This window comes from Geotrypetes seraphini, chromosome 1, assembly GCF_902459505.1.
Source record: "Geotrypetes seraphini chromosome 1, aGeoSer1.1, whole genome shotgun sequence".
Classification (NCBI taxonomy): Eukaryota; Metazoa; Chordata; class Amphibia; order Gymnophiona; family Dermophiidae; genus Geotrypetes; species Geotrypetes seraphini.
Window position 1 is genome coordinate 157,329,887 of NC_047084.1, and position 20,142 is coordinate 157,350,028.

General features: G+C 42.9%; 1 long non-coding RNA gene across 1 annotated transcript; it reads left to right on the plus strand.

The window, feature by feature from the left end:
• Positions 1 to 308: 308 nt before the first annotated feature.
• Positions 309 to 15,040, plus strand: LOC117354757. The gene is made up of 4 exons (XR_004538247.1): positions 309 to 424; positions 6,934 to 7,029; positions 11,710 to 11,792; positions 14,936 to 15,040. It is a non-coding gene; the product is annotated as an uncharacterized LOC117354757 (long non-coding RNA).
• The last annotated feature ends 5,102 nt before the right edge of the window (positions 15,041 to 20,142 follow it).

A 20,142-nucleotide genomic window follows, 5' to 3' on the forward strand; every position in this document is an offset into this window, starting at 1 on the left:
GGAGTGGTGGGGCTGAGGTCGCCTCATAGTGAGATATTGGATACTACTAGTGGTGATAAGATTACATTTGGAGCTTCGGGTTAGTGGGTGGGTAACTGTGGCATGGGCGTAAGTATTGTATGTGAGGGTGGGGTGGTTTGTTTTTTATGTGTATTTTATGTAGGACAAGGCAGTTTAGACAAGACTGTGTTTGCATGCATGTGTATTTGTAATGTGTGTATTTTGTGCTTTTTACTATGTATATGTTTTTGGAACCCGGTTTGTATAAAGTGGGATATAAATAAAAACCATAAACCATAATGTTTCCTAGTATGTTTTGGAACCAGAGTTTTGGAAGACATCAATGGTATAGTGGAGTGTTCCTGAGGATTAGCAGGCTGATCTCCTGCCTCCACCAACCCCTGCTGTGCTACAAGGGACAAAGGTAGGCCTACCTGTACATCAGGTGGATTAGGGGGGGGGTTTGAGGAGTCTAGTGGGAGGGATTGCTGTATGGGAGGGAGTGCAGGGATACATGTTTTGGGGGGGTCAAGAGGGAGAAAGAGCAAGGGAGGGTCGAGGTCTTTTTTATTGTATTTGAAAAAAGGTTATGGAGATGCTCACCCAATATTTTCAGCTGCCTTAAATCCAGTCTCTTGGCTATGCAGGTGCTGGCACTGTATATGCAGATGAGAGGTTTAGGGCATCTTTCAGAATGTTAGGACCGGCCTTTGACACAGCATGAGTGAAGCATAGCCCAAGTCTCTAATAACAGGCACACTCAGGGCAGGATTAATTCGTCAAGGACCCTTAGGCACACAAGTACACTGGGCCCCCTGCCCCGCCCCACCCCAACATGCGCCCAGGCAGAAACAGGAAGCTGCGTCAGAGGGAAGCTTTGGACAAGCAGCTCCGCTTGCAAAATTACAGTTCCCATTGTCTTTCTTACCCGCGTTGCTTGCTTGTCTTACTTTCTGTCGATGGGGGGGGGGGGGGAACCGCATTGCTGATCGGGGGGGCCCGCGTTGCCTATCAGTGGGGGGGGGGCTGTGTTGCCAATCGAGGGGGAGCCCAAATTGCCGATCGATGCTGGAAAGGCCCATCACCATTTGGAAAAAACAATGTTGATGCCCTCCTTCATCGGGCCCCCCCTGACCATTTTGGGCCCTAGGCACGTGCCTACTTGGCCTATTGGTTAATCCTGCCCTGGGCACACTTTCTCAAGCTAAGTACCTTTTTTGGATATGGATCATTGTGAAATTTTTTTTTTTCTTGAGTATTTAACTAAACAATATTTGGAGCCTATGAAGAGTTAGGTGAGTGGCTCATGTGAAACTAGTCACCGCCGAGGCTTCTGAAGTTATATCCTGCATGACAATTGCAGCTGGTGTTTGTAAAGGTGTAGCTGTGCTGTTCATAATTACACATTGAGCGTTGTGCATATGTACAAGATTTGGCCCCAGTGCTGTCCCCAGAGCCACTCCTGACCTGCCCACTTTTTAGTTGGGTAATCTGAGGGGATATTCGGAGGCACTTTCCGGTTAAGTGATGCTGAATATCTCCACTTAGCAGCAAGCAATTTAATCAAGCAGGAGAACTTCCTGTGCACTTAAATTGCTCTGAATATGGGCTCCTAGGGGCATAGCTCTCTCTGAATATTGGACTCTTAAGGATTTTTCTATAAATTCTCCTGAAATAGCTGCCTAAAAATTAGCCCTGCTAGTCTAGGGTTACCAGATTTTCAGGAACGAAAATCCGGACCCGCTGCATCATGCCCTCTTCCGCCCCCAGCCCCGCTCCTCCTCAACCTGATCGCTTGTCGGAAGGGCATCTGCACATGCGCCGGTGTGACGCCATGACGTGTGCGCATGCGTGTGACGGCACCGCGTCGCATCCATGCATGTGCAGATGCCGTCTCTACGTCGCCGCTAGATGGAAAGCTTTTCAAAACCCGGACAAAGTGCCAGGTTTTGAAAAGCCGTCTGGACCTCTGGACATGTCCTCGAAAAGGAGGACATGTCCGGTGAAATCCGGACGTCTGGTAACCCAATGCTAATCAGTTACATAGAAAAATGAAAGCAGATATAGACATAAGGCTATCCAGTCTACCCATCCACACCATCTATTATCTCTTCCTCTTCCCAGAGATCCTAAGTACTTGTCCCAAGCTTTGTTGAATTCAGATACATTTTTCATCTCCATCACTTCTACTGGGAGACCATTCCATGAACCCACCTCACCACTCCTTTTGTGATGAAGCATTTTTCTAGATTACTCTTGAGTCTGTCCCCTTTCACCTTCATCCTATGTCCCCTCATTCCAGAGCTTCCTTTCAGTGGAAAGAGACTCGCATCTCTCCAGTCTCCCGCCATTCTTCCAAGCTATACATATTGAGATTCATACACATTACCATCAAGACCATTGGCCATTTTAGTAGTTGCCCTCTGCGCCGACTCCATCCTGCTTTTATCTTTTTGAAGGTGTGAAGTAGCAAAATAATAATTTTAAACAAAAAAAGTCTAAGTCCGTTTTAGGCCTAGGGCATTAGTCGCCCAAAATCGGCAGCGTATGAAGTCCATTCTCAAAAAATATGTCCAACATAAATTTTTTTCGAGAATCGTGTAATTATACGTCCAGCCGTTTGATCGTCCAGACCGCTAGTACGTCTATCTTTAGACCGCATTCTCATCTAAAAAAATCGTCCAAGTCTATAACATAAGAACATAAGAACATAAGTAGTCTCCTCCGCCGGGGCAGACCAGAGGTCCATCCCGCCCAGCGGTCCGCTCACGCGGCGGCCCATCAGGCATATTGCCTGAGCAGCGGTCCCTGACTAATTTTATACCTACCTCTACACTTATCTCTAAACCTTCCACTGCTCTTATCTGTACCCCTCAATCCCTTTGTCCTCCAGGAACCTATCCAGGTCTTCCTTGAAACCCTTTACTGTGCTATTTCCTATCACGGCCTCCGGAAGGGTGTTCCATGTGTCCACCACCCTCTGTGTGAAAAAGAATTTCCTTGCGTTTGTTCTAAACCTGTCCCCCTTCAATTTCATCGAGTGTCCCCTTGTTCTTGTGGTTTCTTTTAAATTGAAAAATCTGTCCTTGTCAACCTTTTCGATGCCCCTCAGGATCTTGAAGGTCTCTATCATATCTCCTCTGAGTCTCCGCTTTTCCAGGGAGAACAGCCCCAGCTTCTTCAGTCTGTCAGTGTATGTAAGGTTTTCCATACCCTTAATCAGTTTAGTTGCTCTTCTCTGGACTCCCTCAAGCATTGCCATGTCCTTTTTGAGGTACGGTGACCAGTACTGTACACAGTATTCCAGATGCGGGCGCACCATAGCCCGGTACAGTGGCAGGATGACTTCCTTCGTTCTGGTCGAGATACCCTTCTTAATGATACCTAACATTTGGTTTGCTTTCTTCGAGGCTGTGGCGCACTGTGCCGACGCCTTCAATGTCGTGTCTACCATCACTCCCAGGTCTCTTTCCAGCTTACTGACCCCTAGCATTGATCCCCCCATTTTGTAAGTGAACATCGGGTTCCTTCTCCCTATATGCATGACCTTGCATTTCCCTACATTGAAGCTCATTTGCCACTTTTTCGCCCATTCTTCCAGTGTCGTAAGATCCCTTTGGAGATCCTCGCAATCTACTGTGGTTTCAACCTTGCTGAATAGTTTGGTGTCATCTGCGAATTTGATGACCTCACATTTTGTTCCCGCCTCTAGGTCGTCAATGAATATGTTAAACAGGAGCGGTCCCAGCACTGACCCTTGAGGAACCCCGCTCGTGACCCCTTGCCAGTCCGAGTAGTGGCCCTTTACACCAACCCTCTGCTTCCTGTCTGCCAGCCAGTTTTTGATCCATCTGTGGACCTCCCCTCGCACCCCGTGATTCCATAGCTTCCTGAGCAACCGCTCATGTGGTACCTTATCGAAGGCTTTCTGGAAGTCTAGGTAAATTATGTCTATGGGTTCACCTTTGTCCACCTGGCTATTTACCCCCTCAAAGAAGTACAACAAGTTTGTGAGGCACGACCTACCCTTGCAGAACCCATGCTGGCTCGACCTTAGCTGTCCATTTTTTTTGATATGATCACAGATGCTGTCCTTAATCAGCGCTTCCATCATCTTTCCCAGGACCGATGTGAGGCTCACCGGCCTATAGTTTCCCGGGTCGCCCCTTGAACCCTTCTTGAAGATGGGCGTGACATTAGCTATTTTCCTGTCCTCCGGGATCTCTCCAGTTTTTAGGGATAGGTTGCATATTTGCTGAAGTGTCTCTGCTATTTCATTCCTTAATTCCTTGAGCACCCTTGGGTGAATGCCGTCCGGACCTGGCGACTTGTCGCTCTTTAGCTTGTCTATCTGCCTGAGGACATCCTCCTGGCTCACCTCTAGTTGGACCAGCTTGCTATCTTGATCTCCATTTTCTATTGCCTCTGGTTCCGGAATGTTGGATGTGTCCTCCCTCGTGAAGACCGATGTAAATAAGTCATTTAACTTGTCAGCTATTTCTTTTTCCTCCCTCACTCCCTTTCTATCCCCATCATCCAAGGGCCCCACTTCCTCCCTCGCTGGTTGCTTTCCCTTTACGTACCTGAAGAATGATTTGAAATTTTTTGCCTCTCCCGCTAGTCTCTCTTCATATTCCCTCTTTGCTCTCCTAACCACTCGGTGGCACTCCTTCTGGCTTTCCTTGTGTTCCTTTTGGTTGGCCTGCGTTTGGTCCTGTTTCCATTTTTTGAACGATGCTTTCTTGTCACTGATCGCCTTTTTTACAGCAGCCGTTATCCATGCTGGGTTCTTTATTCGATTTTTCTTGCACTCTTTTCTGAACCTGGGGACGTACAGGTTCTGTGCTTCGTGCACCGTACGCTTGAGCAGGGTCCAGGCGCTTTCTACGGACTCTATCTTCCTTGTGCTGCCGTTGAGTTTCTTCCCCACCATTTTCCTCATTGCATCATAATTCCCTTTTCTGAAGTTGAGCGCTGTTGTGGTTCTTTTCACCCTGGATGATCCCAGTTCTAGTCTGCACTGGATCATGTTATGATCGCTGTTCCCCAGTGGGTCTAATACTGCTACTTCCTTTGCAGGTCCCCCCAGTCCACTGAAGATTAGATCAAGAGTAGCTTCTCCTCGTGTAGGTTCCGTGACCAGCTGCTCCAGGAAACAGTCCCTCGTGGCTTCCAGGAATTTGGTCTCTCTCACGAACTTGAGTGCCCGATACTCCAGTCTATCCCAGGGTAGTTGAAGTCCCCCATCACCACCACACTTCCATTCTTGCATACCTGCCAAAGTTCAGTCTCCAGGTCCCAGTTGATTTCTTCCGATTGGCCAGGCGGACGATAGTATAGACCCAGTTTGATGTCTGCTCCAGATCCTCCTGGTAGCTTAACCCATATTGATTCCAAGCCGTCCGCCCTTACTGTTGTTTCCATTTTGGTTGAGGGTATGGAGTCCTTTATGTATAGCGCTATTCCTCCACCCTTCTTGTGTGTCCTGTCTCTCCTGTAGAGTTTGTACCCAGGTATGACCACATCCCATTTATTGTCATCAGCCCACCACGTTTCTGTGATTCCAATTATGTCTAGGGCTTTTTGACTGGCTATAATTTCCAACTCTCCCATTTTGGCCCTAGAATAAGACCTTTCGGACATGGGAGGGACCAGCAAAGTGATAGACTGGCCACCCAGACATGGCAACAGAGTAGTGGGGCACCTTACAGGGCACTGCTATGAACTTCACAAAAAGGGTACTACATAAACTTCTCACAAAGCCCCTTAAAACACCCACCTGTCTACCACCCCAATAGCCCTTATGGCTGCAGGTGCCACCTATATAGAAGTACAGTAGGGTTTTGGGGGACTCACATTTTCACCAAGAATGCAGTGGCTAGAGTGGCTTATGGGCCTGGGTCCTTCTCTCTATGGTTCACTAGCCCACCCCCAGACTACTTAATAATAATAATTTTATTTCTTATATACCGCCAAAGCCATAGTAGTTCGAGGCGGTTTACAACGAAGAAGGGCTGGACAATCAGCAAAAATGGTACAATGTTACAATCAGAGAAAAATAGGTGGCAGAGAAAAAATGGTACAACAGAGAGAAAAAATGGTACAACAGAGAGAAAAAAATGGTACAAACAGAAAGAAAGATGGGTACAATTATGGCAATGAAATGGTACAGGGAAGAAGGTCAAGACAATCTGCGTAAAGGACATAGAGAGATAGAAGGGGCCAGGGTGGGCATAGGGTCTTAGGGTATGAATCGGGTGAAAAGATTAGTTTTTAGTAGTTTCCTCTGTGCAGCTCTACTAGACTTTCCTATACCAACTGCTGATGTTCTGGAGGCAGATATGTACGTTTTTGTTCCTATTTTTATGGTGATGTGGGGGAGAGGGGGATCATTGATCACTGGGGGTGTGTGTGAGGGTTTGTACCTTGTCCCTGCAGTGGTTATCTGGTCACTTTGGATACCTTCTGGGCACAAAGACCTGTTTTTAGATTGCCTAAGTCACAACGTATAAGTTCCGACTAGACAGTCTCGTTAAACTTTTGATTATCACTGCAGGACGGGTAAGTTTGGTCAGCCCACATCCCACCCACCTCCCACCCTAATCACTCCTCCAAAAACACCCCCTTTTTGCTCTGGGCGCACAGCAGCAGTCAAAAGGCCTAACATGCCTTTGTCTAAAACTCGTTTCGATCATTTGCACATGGATGGCCTGTCTTTTTGATCGTCCAAGTTAGGAGGATTTTTAGACATATTTTCATTTCAATTAGGTATTTCATGGTCTATAAAACTGAACCCAGTAGTCTAAATGGGGCCTTACCAGAGACTTATACAGAAGTGTTATCACCACCTTTGTCCTGCTGGCCTATTGCTAAAATTTAGAGATGTGCAGTCAAAATAGGGTCATTTTGTTTATTTTCTTTTGTCATTTACAGGAATTTTGTGTGTTTGGAGAAACTATCACCTCATAAGAAGTGCACTATTTACTAATAGGACACCATATTTTTGAAGCATGACACTATTCCAACATGGTACACACTTTTTTTCAAACTGTATATCTTATTCACTAATATTGTACTTTTTTTTCAGAAGTGTTCATGCTCTTTACGAAACAGAAAAATCCCCCCCAAAAAAACACAGGCTTCCTTTCACAAAGCCGCAGAGCCATCTAGCCCAATAGCCTACTTTAATGCTGCTGCTTTCACAATCTTAATTCAGACATTACTTCTGAGTATTCTGGATTATTGTAGCATTGTATATCTGACAAGTACTAAGAAAAATTTGACTAGACTGACTTTGGTTCAGAATACAGCAGTAAGAATGATTTGTGGTCTGAGGAAGTCCAACCACGTGACCCCTTACTATTATGAGCTGCATTGGCTGCCGGTGGAGGCCAGGGTGATCTTTAAGTTGGGATGCTTATATTATAAAGTCGCTTTTGGTGTTGTCCCATTTGATAGATTGCCTCTTTGATAGATTCGTTATCATGGCACATGAGAAGAGTAGAAAATCTCATGCCCTATTTACGTTCCCTTCAGTTAAGGGTTGTAAAAGAAACATCGTGGGCATTGCTTTTCCTATCAAGCAACTTACTACGATAAAGATTTCCGTCCATTATTGACTAAATCCACATCTTATGAACATTATAGAAAACTTTTGAAGATTTTTCTTTTTTCAAAATTCTTAGTGAACTAAATTTCTGTATATCACATTATTCTTGTATTTTCCCATAGCATAATCTTTTGTTAACCGCATTGAACTAAGGGTTATGCGGTCTAGAAATTTGTTATGTTATGTTAAAATTTACTGCCAAGCTCCTAACATTTTCCTTGGTCCTTTTCTGGCCTCTATGACTGCCAACTTATTATGCACTGTTAGGGATGCTGCTATTTCCCCATAAGGATACTCCCTCACAGTATTAGAGTCTAGTCTAGTCTAGTCTTCAGTTTATGACTCGGTTCACAAATAATTAAGACCAGAATATATAAAAGAATATGAACCTGAGAAAGAGAATGTCAAAATGCTATCAATTCATCACTTCAGTAGGTAACATAGAAACATAGAGTATGACGGCAGAAAAGGGCCGTCGGCCCAACACGTCTGCCCACTCAAAAGAACCCTCCCCTTAAAAGAACACTCCCTCTAATCCAGAACATCTGGAATAATGCTCAGACCAATATGAATAAAAACAAAAGGGCAGGAAGTGAAAATTCATTTCCTATGTCCCAGAGAACTTTTTCCTGCAGAAGAATTAAACCAAAGCAGTAAGGATTTCTTTTCAATTCCATAAATATTTCTTGGTATTTTTAGCAACTTGCATCCTACCCTAATATCGCAGATGACACATTCACCAGGCACCAAATAAATCTCATCACCACCTCTACTTGTCTCTGTGATCCGCAGATATTCAGGATAGATTGGCTCCATCCACTTTTCTGATGTCACCGGTCTATAATATTTACAGAAAGACCCCAAGGCAGCCTCATGAAAGGAGCACACTCCTTAGCATGGGAAGATTAGGTTCTTACCTCAATAATCTTCTTTCTAGTTGAAAAGCATATGAGTCTTGACCAGTAAGTTATTCACCTATAATCATACGTTGTATAGAAGGTATCATCTACCTTTTTCAGCTCCACCTCCTCTAACCCTACTCTGTGATCTGATCTTCTCAGCTCATACCAAAGCAGTTGACAATAAAGAATTGCACATGGACAGAAATCAAACCCGTCCCCACTGGATACAAATCCATCCTTGCCCATCCCCTTAAACTTCAGAAGTAGTTATTTCATTTATTATGCTACTGAATTAAAGGCTCTGGTAGACACCCATTTACAAATAAGCAAAGAACATAAGAACATAAGAAGTTGCCCCCGCTGAGTCAGACCAGAGGTCCATCCTGCTCAGCGGTCCGCTCCCGCGGCGGCCCATCAGGCCTAGTGCCTGAACAGTGGTCCCTGATTAATTTTGTAACTTACCTCTAATCCCATCCCTATAATCTACCTCTACTCTTATCTGTACCCCTCAATCCCTTTGTCTTCGAAGTACCTATCCAAAGCTTCTTTGAACCCCTGTAGCGTGCTCCTGTTTAACACATCCTCTGGTAGCGCGTTCCATGTATCTACCACCCTCTGTGTGAAAAAGAACTTCCTGGCGTTCGTTCTAAACCTCTCCCCTTTCAATTTCTCTGAGTGCCCCCTTGTACTTGTTGATCCCCTTAATTTGAAAAATCTGTCCCTGTCTATTTTTTCTATGCCCTTCATGATCTTGAAGGTTTCTATCATGTTCCTCTAAGTCTCCGCTTTTCCAGGGAGAAAAGCCCTAGCTTTTTCAGTCTGTCAGTATATGAGAGGTCCTCCTTGCCCTTTATTAGCTTAGTTGCTCTTCTCTGGACCCTCTCAAGTACCTCCATGTCCTTCTTGAGGTACGGCGACCAGAACTGAACACAGTACTCCAGGTGCGGGCGCACCATAACACGATACAGTGGCAGGTTGACTTCCTTTGTCCTGGTCGTAATACCCTTCTTAATGATACCCAACATTCTGTTTGCTTTCCTTGAGGCCGTGGCACACTGCGCCGACACCTTCAATGTCGTGTCTACCATCACTCCCAGGTCTCTTTCAAGGTCGCTCATCCCTAGCGCTGATCCCCCCATTTTGTAAGTGAATATCGGGGTTTTTTTCCCTATATGCATGACCTTGCATTTCCCTATGTTGAAACTCATTTGCCACTTTTTGGTCCAATTTGGAAATATTAATTGGGAAGCATACATACTTTGTAAATGGGTCTGTACCACAGCCTCTAATGCAAATATAAAATATAAACAGAGAGATAGATCCAGGGTGCATTTCTCCCCCCCCCCCCCCCCTCTACTGCCATGTCCACCATTTCTCCCTCTCTCATCACCTGGACCCTGTGTATCATCTTTTGCCCCTGCCCATCAGCCCCATGTCCAACATTTCTCCTATCACCTCTCTCCTGCACCATGCTGCATCTCTCCCTCCATTCCTTCCAACACCATGTTTAACATTCCTCCCTCTTGCAATATTTCTCCCTCCCTCCTCTCCATCACCCTGTCCAACAATTCTCCCTCTTCCTTAACCCAAGTGTACCATCTCTCTTTCCCTCCTGCTCCACGCACCCATATTCAGCCATTTTCCCTTTTTTTACTTCCCCCATCAACATCTCTCCCTCCCTTCCCAATCCTCCTCCAGCATCTCTTTCCCTCCCTTTCCACCTTTCCAGCCCATGCAGCATTTCCATCTGTCTGCTGCAGACAGTGATTCCTCTTACACACTACCAGTGGCTGATCTGGAAACCACCTTAGAACAAGAAAGGGGAGGAGCCAGGAGATAGTGGTCCAGGAAGTATAAAAGCCTGGCGCGCAGCTAAGTAAGGAGACCCACAGGGATGTAGTGATGCCCAACTGCATTTGCACCTGCAGTTAGGTAGTCCAAGTTCAACATGGAATCTTGCAGCTTTGGATTTTTGACCCAAGTAACTGCTAGAGACCACATTGCTAACTTTGGGGAGCCAGGCCAGAGACGAGTAAAATGTACTAATCTAATACTTGGCTTTATTTACCGAGACATCAGTCCAAGAAAGCTCGACTCAGTTTACAATAATTAACTTAACAAATAAAAACCATAAAGAATAAGACTCACGTTTCAGAAGATTAATTTTAAAAGTGTTTAGCAAATAAAATGTTTTTTAAAGATTTACGAAAAAGTTGGAGTGAACCGGAACTCCTTAGGAGGAGTGGAAGATCGTTCCAAAGTTGAGAGAGCTTAAAAATCAGAGATTAAGTAAAAATCTTGACTCCTTTTATCCCTTTCTTGGAAGGAAAAGATAATTTAAATTGTTGATTACCTCTTATAAAGGAAAATCTGTAGACGTTCTAAGATAAAAGAAGAGGAGTAAAGATACTGTTATGATGAGAGAACTTTTTCACATCTAAGGAACATTTCTGTATTTATCATCTTTTCGTGAAGAGATTCACCCGAAGTGGTTTGCAATACATTGAATTGTAGTTTTCAAGTTTTATTAAAATTTGATATAGTCGCCTATTAAAAAAAATTTCTAGGCGAAATACAAAATTTAAAGTTTTACAATGTTAAAAACACATAGGCCCTCTTTTACTAAGGTGCGCGAACCGATTAGCGTGCACTAATCAATTTAGCGTGCACTAAACGCTAACGCATGCATGTTAGTCTATGGATGCGTTAGCGTTTAGTGTGCGCTAATCGGTTAGCACACCTTAGTAAAAGAGGGGGATAGACATAATGCCAAGCTAACTAGACATACTGGAACATGGCGGGAAGAAAGGGAGGAGCTACATTTGTTATAGGATAGTTGAACAATTAATGTAAGAACATAGGGCTCCTTTTACTAAGGTGCGCTAGCATTTTTAGCGCACGCACAAAATTACCACGTGCTAAACTGCACGGTATGCTTCTAGAATAACGCCAGCTCAATGCTGGCGTTAAGGTCTAGCGCTCGTGGCAGTTTAGCGCGCGCTACTCCGCACAATAAGGCCCTAATGCACCTTAGTAAAAGGAACCCATAGTGTAAGGGGAAAAAGTTTAAAGGAGAATTTTAATTAGAAATGGGGGTTTAAAAAAATTAGAGCCATAATGAGAAGGCATCTTTAAACAAGTGGCTTTTCAGTTTCCCCTTGAAACGGTCAAGTAATTTTTTTCCTCCCTTAATTCTAGGGGTAGGGCATTCCACAGCTGAGGATCTGTGACGGAGAAGATTTCTAAGCGTCTTGTTGATCGACAGGTCTAAATGCACGCAGGTACTCTTGGGTATTTTTCCTGTCTTTCCTGGGAGGATCACAATTTGTGATGCTTGGCACAATGGCAAGTTAAATGACTCGTCCAGAGTCACAAGGAGCAGGCTGGGATCAAACTCACAACCTCAGAGCGTTGAGGCAGCAGCTCTAACCACTAGGCCACATGCTTCTTATTTTTTCTCCCCAGCTTGTGAATGGAATAGGACTTCTACCCAACACGTATAATAAATAGTATTTTCCTTTCTCTGCACCCATTGTGTGGCTTAGGTTTGTCCTGGCTCAAGGCCTGCCCTCACTCATGTTACCACATGCACTGAAATTGAGTCATTTAGTGAAATTTGATCCCTCATTGTTTGCATAATTACTAATAATGTCCCTTTCCTAAGTTGTATTTCTGTTAAATGTTATTTAAATTTGACTATATTTAATTAACCTTGGTAGCTATTACTGTACTTGGCTGTTTAGAGCTCCCAGCCTACACACCGTTCTTAGTTTCTCATTGTACAGCTTGACCTATTTATTATTTGACCATTACTTCATTTCTCTTTCACTACATCTTTCATTCTTTTGGGCTTTCCTGGGTATTTACTGGGTCACAAGATACTAACAGTATCAGACGCAGCCCTCCCTAACCTAAATACAGGTGCTGGCTCTCCAGCCTCCAAACAAACAACCTTGTTCCATTTTGTTCACATGCCAGTAACAGACTGTTTTCTGTAATGTCACCTACAAAGTATTTTTTTTATTAACCCATTATACTTCTCTATAGTAATTCTGGTCTAAGTCTTCTATTGTCTAAACTGCACTAAAACAGGCTTATTCTGGTCTTAAATATGTTTTACCAAAGAAAAAAACCTGAGTGCTACAAGTGTGATGCAAGAGGTTACCTACAACATGCGAGCTTGTGTTGGACAATTGGACAAGAGAAAGAGCCATCATTCAGTAGGAATTAACAAGATATTTGTGAGCAAGAATGGCCACTGTCATATTTGATGAACTTATCTCCACCCTTTCCTCTACAACAGGGGTGTCAAACTCAGACCCGCAGGCCAAATCTGGCCCACAATGTAATTATATTTGGTCCGTGAGAAAATACCCAATGTCTGCTAGAGCTGGCCCGCCGGGAATGTCAAACGGATTTTAATTCATGATGTGACCATCGATTTCTTTAGCGTCCAACCTTTTTATTCAGATCTTTGGGCATTTTTATTTTGTGCCACTTTTTTGCTTATGATTACGGCACTTGACATGTGATCCCCCTTTTTAAATTGCCGGCGTTTTTTGAGCCAGTTTTACTTTTGGTTTGCTCAGCTCAGAGCGCTACAGATCGTCTCTACTAGGTAAGAGCCACCATACCTTTATTTCATTCTTCCTTTTTATTTTTAATGCGCACATAGTTATTTTAAGTTATCTTAAGTTCTCGTAAAATATTAGCTGATGGTTTTTATGTTTTCTATAGTCTATTGCCACACTGCGACGTTTGTTAGTGCAAGATAGCTACACTTTTATCACGCTCTGCAGCAAAGACTTTTTATTTATGCACTTTTAAACCTCTCCGCACGCAAAGTTTCGTTATTATTTATTTTTCACTGGATTGTTTCATGTCTTAGTTAACATTTGTATGCCTTGTTTACTTATTTTATAAAACTAATAAAATATTTGAACTGAAAAAAAATTATTTTTCACTATTTATATTATTTTGTTGTTGTTATTGTTGGGTTTAAGTTTATTATGTGCCTACGATGCTTCTTTGGCCACTTTTAATGTTTACACTCTTTTAGTTTCTTTTGCCAAACCTTGTCCTTAAACATGGTTATGACAATGGCACTTTTTTTGTGCCCCTTCTTTTTAGAGCGCTGAAGATTGTCTTCACCAGGTAAAGGTAAATATCAAGGTAAGCCCGTGACTTTGTCCAAGTTTTTAATTTTGGCCCACTGTGTCTTTGAGTTTGACACCCCTGCTCATCAAGCTTCTTGCATGACCACCCATGCTTCCCAGAGGTGCCATCAATCAGCAGCTCCAAGATGGCTGCCTTTCCGCATTTATAATCAACATTTTTGCAGAATAATCCCACCTCTTCATTTGGCCCTGCCCCTTTCTCTCCATCTGACATCCCTAACCAGTTATGCCTGAAGCCTGCCATATAGGGAGCAGAAGAGAATAAGGAAATGTCCCTTACTCCCCAGCACTTAGTCTTCCCTGGCTGCCACCTTTCCATTTATCTGACTTAGGGACTTTGCAGAGCATTAATTACTAAAGAACTGTTTGAACTAAGTAGTGTTCATAAATCAATTAGTGGGCAACGAAAGATAGGTTATCCAGAGAATGTAATGAGCAAGGATTGCTTGAAGGATTGGGTGCGCACTAAGAAATGGCCATTCGTTCACTTAGGTTAATTGAAGATTTGATGCATTTAGCATAGCTTACATAAATATATATTAGAACAGGGCTCGTATACAAGATTTGTTGTACAATGCACTCAGTTATGTGAGAATAATAAAGATTCATACAGTACTTCATAAAGGGAATCAATTAGAGTGGCAACGTCTGTTTCTTAGGAATCCATTGAGCAATCAATACCGGTCAAGGTAACTGAAATACTAAATGGAAGGTTAGGTGTCTAATCGGATGTGAAAGCAATTTATTATCACCATTTTATTGAGAAGCACACATTTCTGTTATTGCATGTTGAGGAATGCAAGAGAAGTACATTTAAAAAGTATCAAGTACCTAAGGAGCTAATGTGCACAGAAACTACAAGAGAAGTAAGCAGGAACCTAGTATAGTGAATTTTCTGGTTTCTGATTGTGGGTTTTTCACACTCTGTTATGGACTGTGGGATGCTGGTGATTGCTTTCAACTCTGGATCAGTATCCTTCTACCAGTAATCCTCTGTAGGAATTTTGTCAAGTGATTTTATGATCCTTATGCTTCGATTTCCTTAACCATGATCTGTGATAATATCTGGCAATGTTTTCTCTCTCTTTTCTCTTTGGCCTGCTTTGATGCTTCGAGGGCTGCCCCGAAACTATTGCGAAAGTAGGCATAACCCTTTTATTAACTGACATAGGTTGTTCAAATCGCACCTGTCGGTAGAGTAACTCTTCCTCTACACAAGTGTTTCAGAATCTTTTTCTTCATTGCAGATGAATAATGGATTCCGAGCAGAAGCAGCGTGCCATCATTGAGTTCTTGTCCAACATCCACAGAACGTTGCAGAGTGTTTATGGAGATGACACCATTGGCAAAAGCAAGTTGGCTTAAGTCTAGATTCAAGTGCATTATGGCAGAGCTAGCCATAGGAGATCCAACTGGAACTTTGCAGCCCCTGTGCTATCACAGTATCATCCCATACTCTTCCGTGGGAGGGCCTGTGTGTTAAGACCTGTAATGGCCTTTGCACAGCAACAACTGCACCCAGCCAAAAGGCTAACTACCAACCTTCTCAGAAATCTTTATGTTTAGGTGTCCCCTACCTCTTTTTCAGTTTCCAAGGCCCCTTTTCAAGATCATTAATGACACCAAGGCTTTTAATTGAGAACACTGACTATTTTACCCAATTCTTTGCTTGGAGACCATATGAGGATTGTAAGCCCACCAGAACAGATAGGGAAAATGTTTGAGTATCTGATTGAAAACCACTTAGATAACCTTGATAGTGGTATATAAATACCTGATATAATAAATACATTTCAGGTTCTCAATATCGTGTGCTGCCAATTCTATAACTTTGGGCATCAAGATGCCACTGTAGAATACTCCTTACTACTAATATTGGCTTAAAAGTCAATAGCATTATATGCACTTTTCCCAAGAGAACTCACACTGTAGCATCATCATATGTAACTAGGATCTTCAGAATGCCAATAGGATAGCATAACCCATCTTGGTAGCAATTGTCATCCATCCTATATTTTTATTTATTAATGAAATTCTTTTTTAATTTTTTTCAAATCTTCATATCGATCATTTCAAATCTTCAATTTATCTATTCTCTAATATCTGTTGTTAGTAAAAGTTAATTCACAATTTATCTTTGCATCGGCACCTCTTCCGACATGTTCCACATTTCAAACACTTTCTTCAGAGAATGAGGTGAAAATAGAATAACAGTGCTGCAAAGCAAATTCAATAGTCATTGACAGAATCTCATAGACAACTCTTAAAATGTACAAAAAACAGACTTTACTCTGTGGCTTACCCCTTAGTAAAAGCTTAAGTATCTGTGAGCTGCAACCTTGCTGCGATCATTGCAATGGGAGCTTCTTTAGCTCCCTCTCTTGCAAACCTTGTTATGGTAGATATGGAGGATAAACAAATGTATACTGTACTTTGCAGTGGGGAACCCATACCTGAGAGGGAGGGGGAAGAAGTGAATTCAAGGAAGACTTCTGGAAGTACTAACAGCTTGTGAAGTGGAAGTCTGAGTGAATTTGCCAGCAAGCAGTGGAGTGCAAATTCAGCTCGGTGGGAAGGTAAGAATGGCCCTGGACTGAGAGAAGAGGGTGAGACCCAGAATAACTCACCAATAGATAAAGCAAGGGGACTTTCTCCTTCCCCTTCAAGCCTGTTGCCAGGAGGGGACTGAGAGACTGTGTGGATACAAAATCTGTATGGGTTAACGAGAGTGTGAGTGACTCTACCTATATAGCAGAGGCTCTGTGGAGTGTTTCAGCTTGGAGAGAAAGAAAAGTAGTTCTAGGCCAGTGGTCTCAAACTCACGGCCCACCAGGTACTATTTTGAGGCCTTCGGTATGTTTATCATAATCACAAAATTAAATTAAAAAGTTTCTTGATCACCTGTCTCTTTAGCTATAAATGACAATATTATTATTAAGACTTAGCTGAAAGGAAAGATTTTAAAACTATAAAGAGTTTTACCTCATGCCAAACTGTCATTTCTTTAATAATACATTAACTATATTTTCTGAAGCCTTCCAAGTACCTACAAATCCAAAATGTGGCCCTGCAAAGTTTGAGACCACTGTTCTAGGCTGAGAAATGAGGATGGGACTTAGAATGGCTCACTGTAGGTACAAAAGGATTTGTTGAGAGAGACTGGGAACACAAAGAGAGACTGTCTAAAGAAACTTTGTACTGAAACTGTGACTAAAAGTTTAAACTAAGAGACTTTTGAAAATAGAAAGTTTGAAACTTCAACTCAGATTTTCAAGTAAAGGAAAATCCAGGCCTACATTTCAGCAGCCTATCTTGGCCTAGACCTCAACAGCCAATTGCGGCAGAGGAATTCCCCAAAGCTGTAAGTCAGCTGGCAGGAGAGGTTCCTACTCCCTCCTGCTGGCACTACTCCCTGTAGTCTCCCCCCTCCCCCATTACGACGCCTGTGATTTTATGTATTTATTAAGTTTCAATAGCCCCTGACACAGCCCCCAGCAGAGACGAAACATTGCCATGTCAGGCTACTGCCTATTTTAATTGTTTTGCTATACACATTATCTTTAAAGGAGAGAGGTTTTTTTTTCCTGGTCTGCTCTTTTGTTCTCATCATTTGATATCTACTGCATATAATGGAGGAAGAGCATGCAAATAGATCTCATGCAAATTTATTGGGGAAATCCTGAAAACCCAACTGGATCATGGCCTGACTCCATCCTTTCCTCATATTTCCTAGTTGGTTTGATTGTTTTACTGTATTTCATGTTCCACTACTCCTACTATGAATTATTTCTATAGTGCTACCAGAAGCACACAGCGCTGCCCAGAGTCACATAGAGTAAGAAAGTCCCTGCTCGAAAGAGCTTACAATCTAAACAGATAAGACAGACAAACAGGATGTCATGGATACAGTTAAGGGGAACGGTTAATGTGCTGGCTGCGTTGGTGGGCAGAAAGGAGTATAGGACAATCAAGCCATTGTGACATCACTGATGAGGTTGGCTCTTATTGGTGGAATGAGACATTATGACATCACAATCTCAGCTCTGCTTCCCAAAGACAACAGGATGTCATGGATACAGTTAAGGGGAACGGTTAATCAGCAGGCTGGGTTGGAGAGCAGAGGAGTAGGGTTAAGGATTGAAAGCTATATCAAAAAGGTGGGTTTTCCCTACCTTATTTAATTTTTATATTTACATAAGAACATAAGAACATAAGAAGCGCCATCTCCGGATCAGACCTTCGGTCCATCAAGTCCGGCGATCCGCACACGCGGAGGCCCTGCCAGGTATACACCTGGTTTATTTTATAGCCAACCATACTTTATATGCCTCTCTCAAGGAGATATGCATCTAGTTTGCTTTTGAAGCCTAGGACTGTCGATTCTGCAATAATCTCCCCTGGGAGAGTATTCCAGATGCCAACCACTCTCTGTGTGAAGCAGAACTTTCTGACATTAGTCCTGAACTTGTCCCCCCTTAGCTTCATTTCATGTCCTCTTGTCCGTGTCAAATTGGACAATGTAAATAATCTTCTCTGCTCTATTTTGTCGATTCCTTTCAGTATTTTGAAGGTCTCGATCATATCCCCACGCAGTCTCCTTTTCTCAAGGGAGAACAATCCCAGTGTTTTAAGTCGATCCTCATATACCAGTTTCTCCATACCCTTCACTAGTTTGGTTGCTCTTCTCTGCACCCTCTCCAGCAGTTTTATATCCTTCTTTAGGTAGGGAGACCAATGTTGGACGCAGTATTCCAAGTGGGGTCTGACCATTGCCCTATAAAGCGGCATTATAACTTTCTCCGATCTACTCGAGATTCCTTTCTTTATCATGCCCAACATTCTATTTGCCTTCTTTGCCGCTGCCGCACATTGTGCTGACGGCTTCAGGGTCCTATCTATCAGTACACCCAGATCCCTTTCTTGTACACTTTTTCCCAGACTTGCACCTGACATTCTGTACTCGTATTCCTTATTCTTACTGCCTAAATGCATTACCTTGCATTTCTCCACGTTGAACTTCATCTGCCATTTCTCCGCCCATTTTTCTAACCGACACAAATCGCTCTGGAGTTCCTCACTATCCTCCTGCGATCTGATTGCCCGGCAGAGTTTTGTGTCATCTGCAAACTTGATGATCTCACTGGATGTTCCGTTTTCCAAGTCATTGATATAAATATTAAAAAGGATCGGTCCAAGTACTGAGCCCTGGGGTACACCACTAGTCACTTTCTCCCAGTCGGAGAACTTCCCATTAATGCCCACTCTCTGCTTCCTGTTATCCAGCCATTTGCCTATCCATCTTTGTATATCTCCCTCTATGCCATGGCTTTGTAGTTTCCTGAGAAGTCTTTCGTGTGGAACTTTGTCGAACGCTTTCTGGAAGTCCAAGTATATTATGTCCACCGGCTTTCCACTATCAATTTGCTCGTTCACGGTCTCAAAGAATTGGAGTAAATTCGTCAAACACGATTTCCCTTTCCTGAATCCATGTTGACTGGGTTTCATCAAGTCGTGTGTGTCCAAGTGCTGAACTATGCTATCCTTGATCAGTGATTCAATCATCTTGCCTGGGACAGACGTAAGACTCACAGGTCTATAATTGCCCGGTTCTCCTCTCGATCCTTTTTTGAAAATTGGCGTGACGTTCGCTTTCTTCCAGTCGTCTGGTATCTGACCAGTTCTGATTGACAGGTTTGCAAGTTTTTGCAATAACTCTCCGATTTCAACCTTCAATTCCTTCAAGACTCTCGGGTGAATTTCATCCGGTCCAGGGGATTTGTCACTTTTAAGTTTGTCGATCTGGTAGTATATCTGATCTAAGTTCACTTCAACTGTGGTGAGGCTGTCCTCTATTTCTCCTGTAAACAGTTTCTCCGCTTCAGGTATTGTTGAGGTGTCCTCCTTCGTAAAGACGGACGCAAAGAAGGAATTTAGTTTGTCTGCGATCTGTTTATCTTCCTTGATTTACCCTTTTCTTCCCTTGTCGTCCAGGGGTCCCACTGCCTCTTTTGCAGGTTTTTTTCCCCTTCACGTATCTAAAGAAGGGCTTGAAGTTTTTGGCCTCCCGGGCTATTTTTTCCTCATAGTCCTGTTTTGCATCCCTCACCGCCTTGTGACATTTCTTCTGTTCATCTTTATGTTTGTTCCAGGCTTCGGTTGTCTTACTAGCTGGTGCCCCGGCGTTGCACGGGTATTTAATTATAGCAATAACACTGTAAATGGATTCAAATAAAGATACTTTATAGTGGTGAATGAAATTATTTTTTTACAGCTTAATAAAAAGTACAATATTCAAATTATAATGTGAAATATTTGACAAAATGAATACAATACAACTAACGCAAAACGTGATTATAAACAACAATTTTAGTTTCACTTCCTGGAGCAAGAACATATAAATTCTTGGGTGAACCCACCCTTGAGCAAGCAATGTAGAGTTGTGGGCCGAGAGACC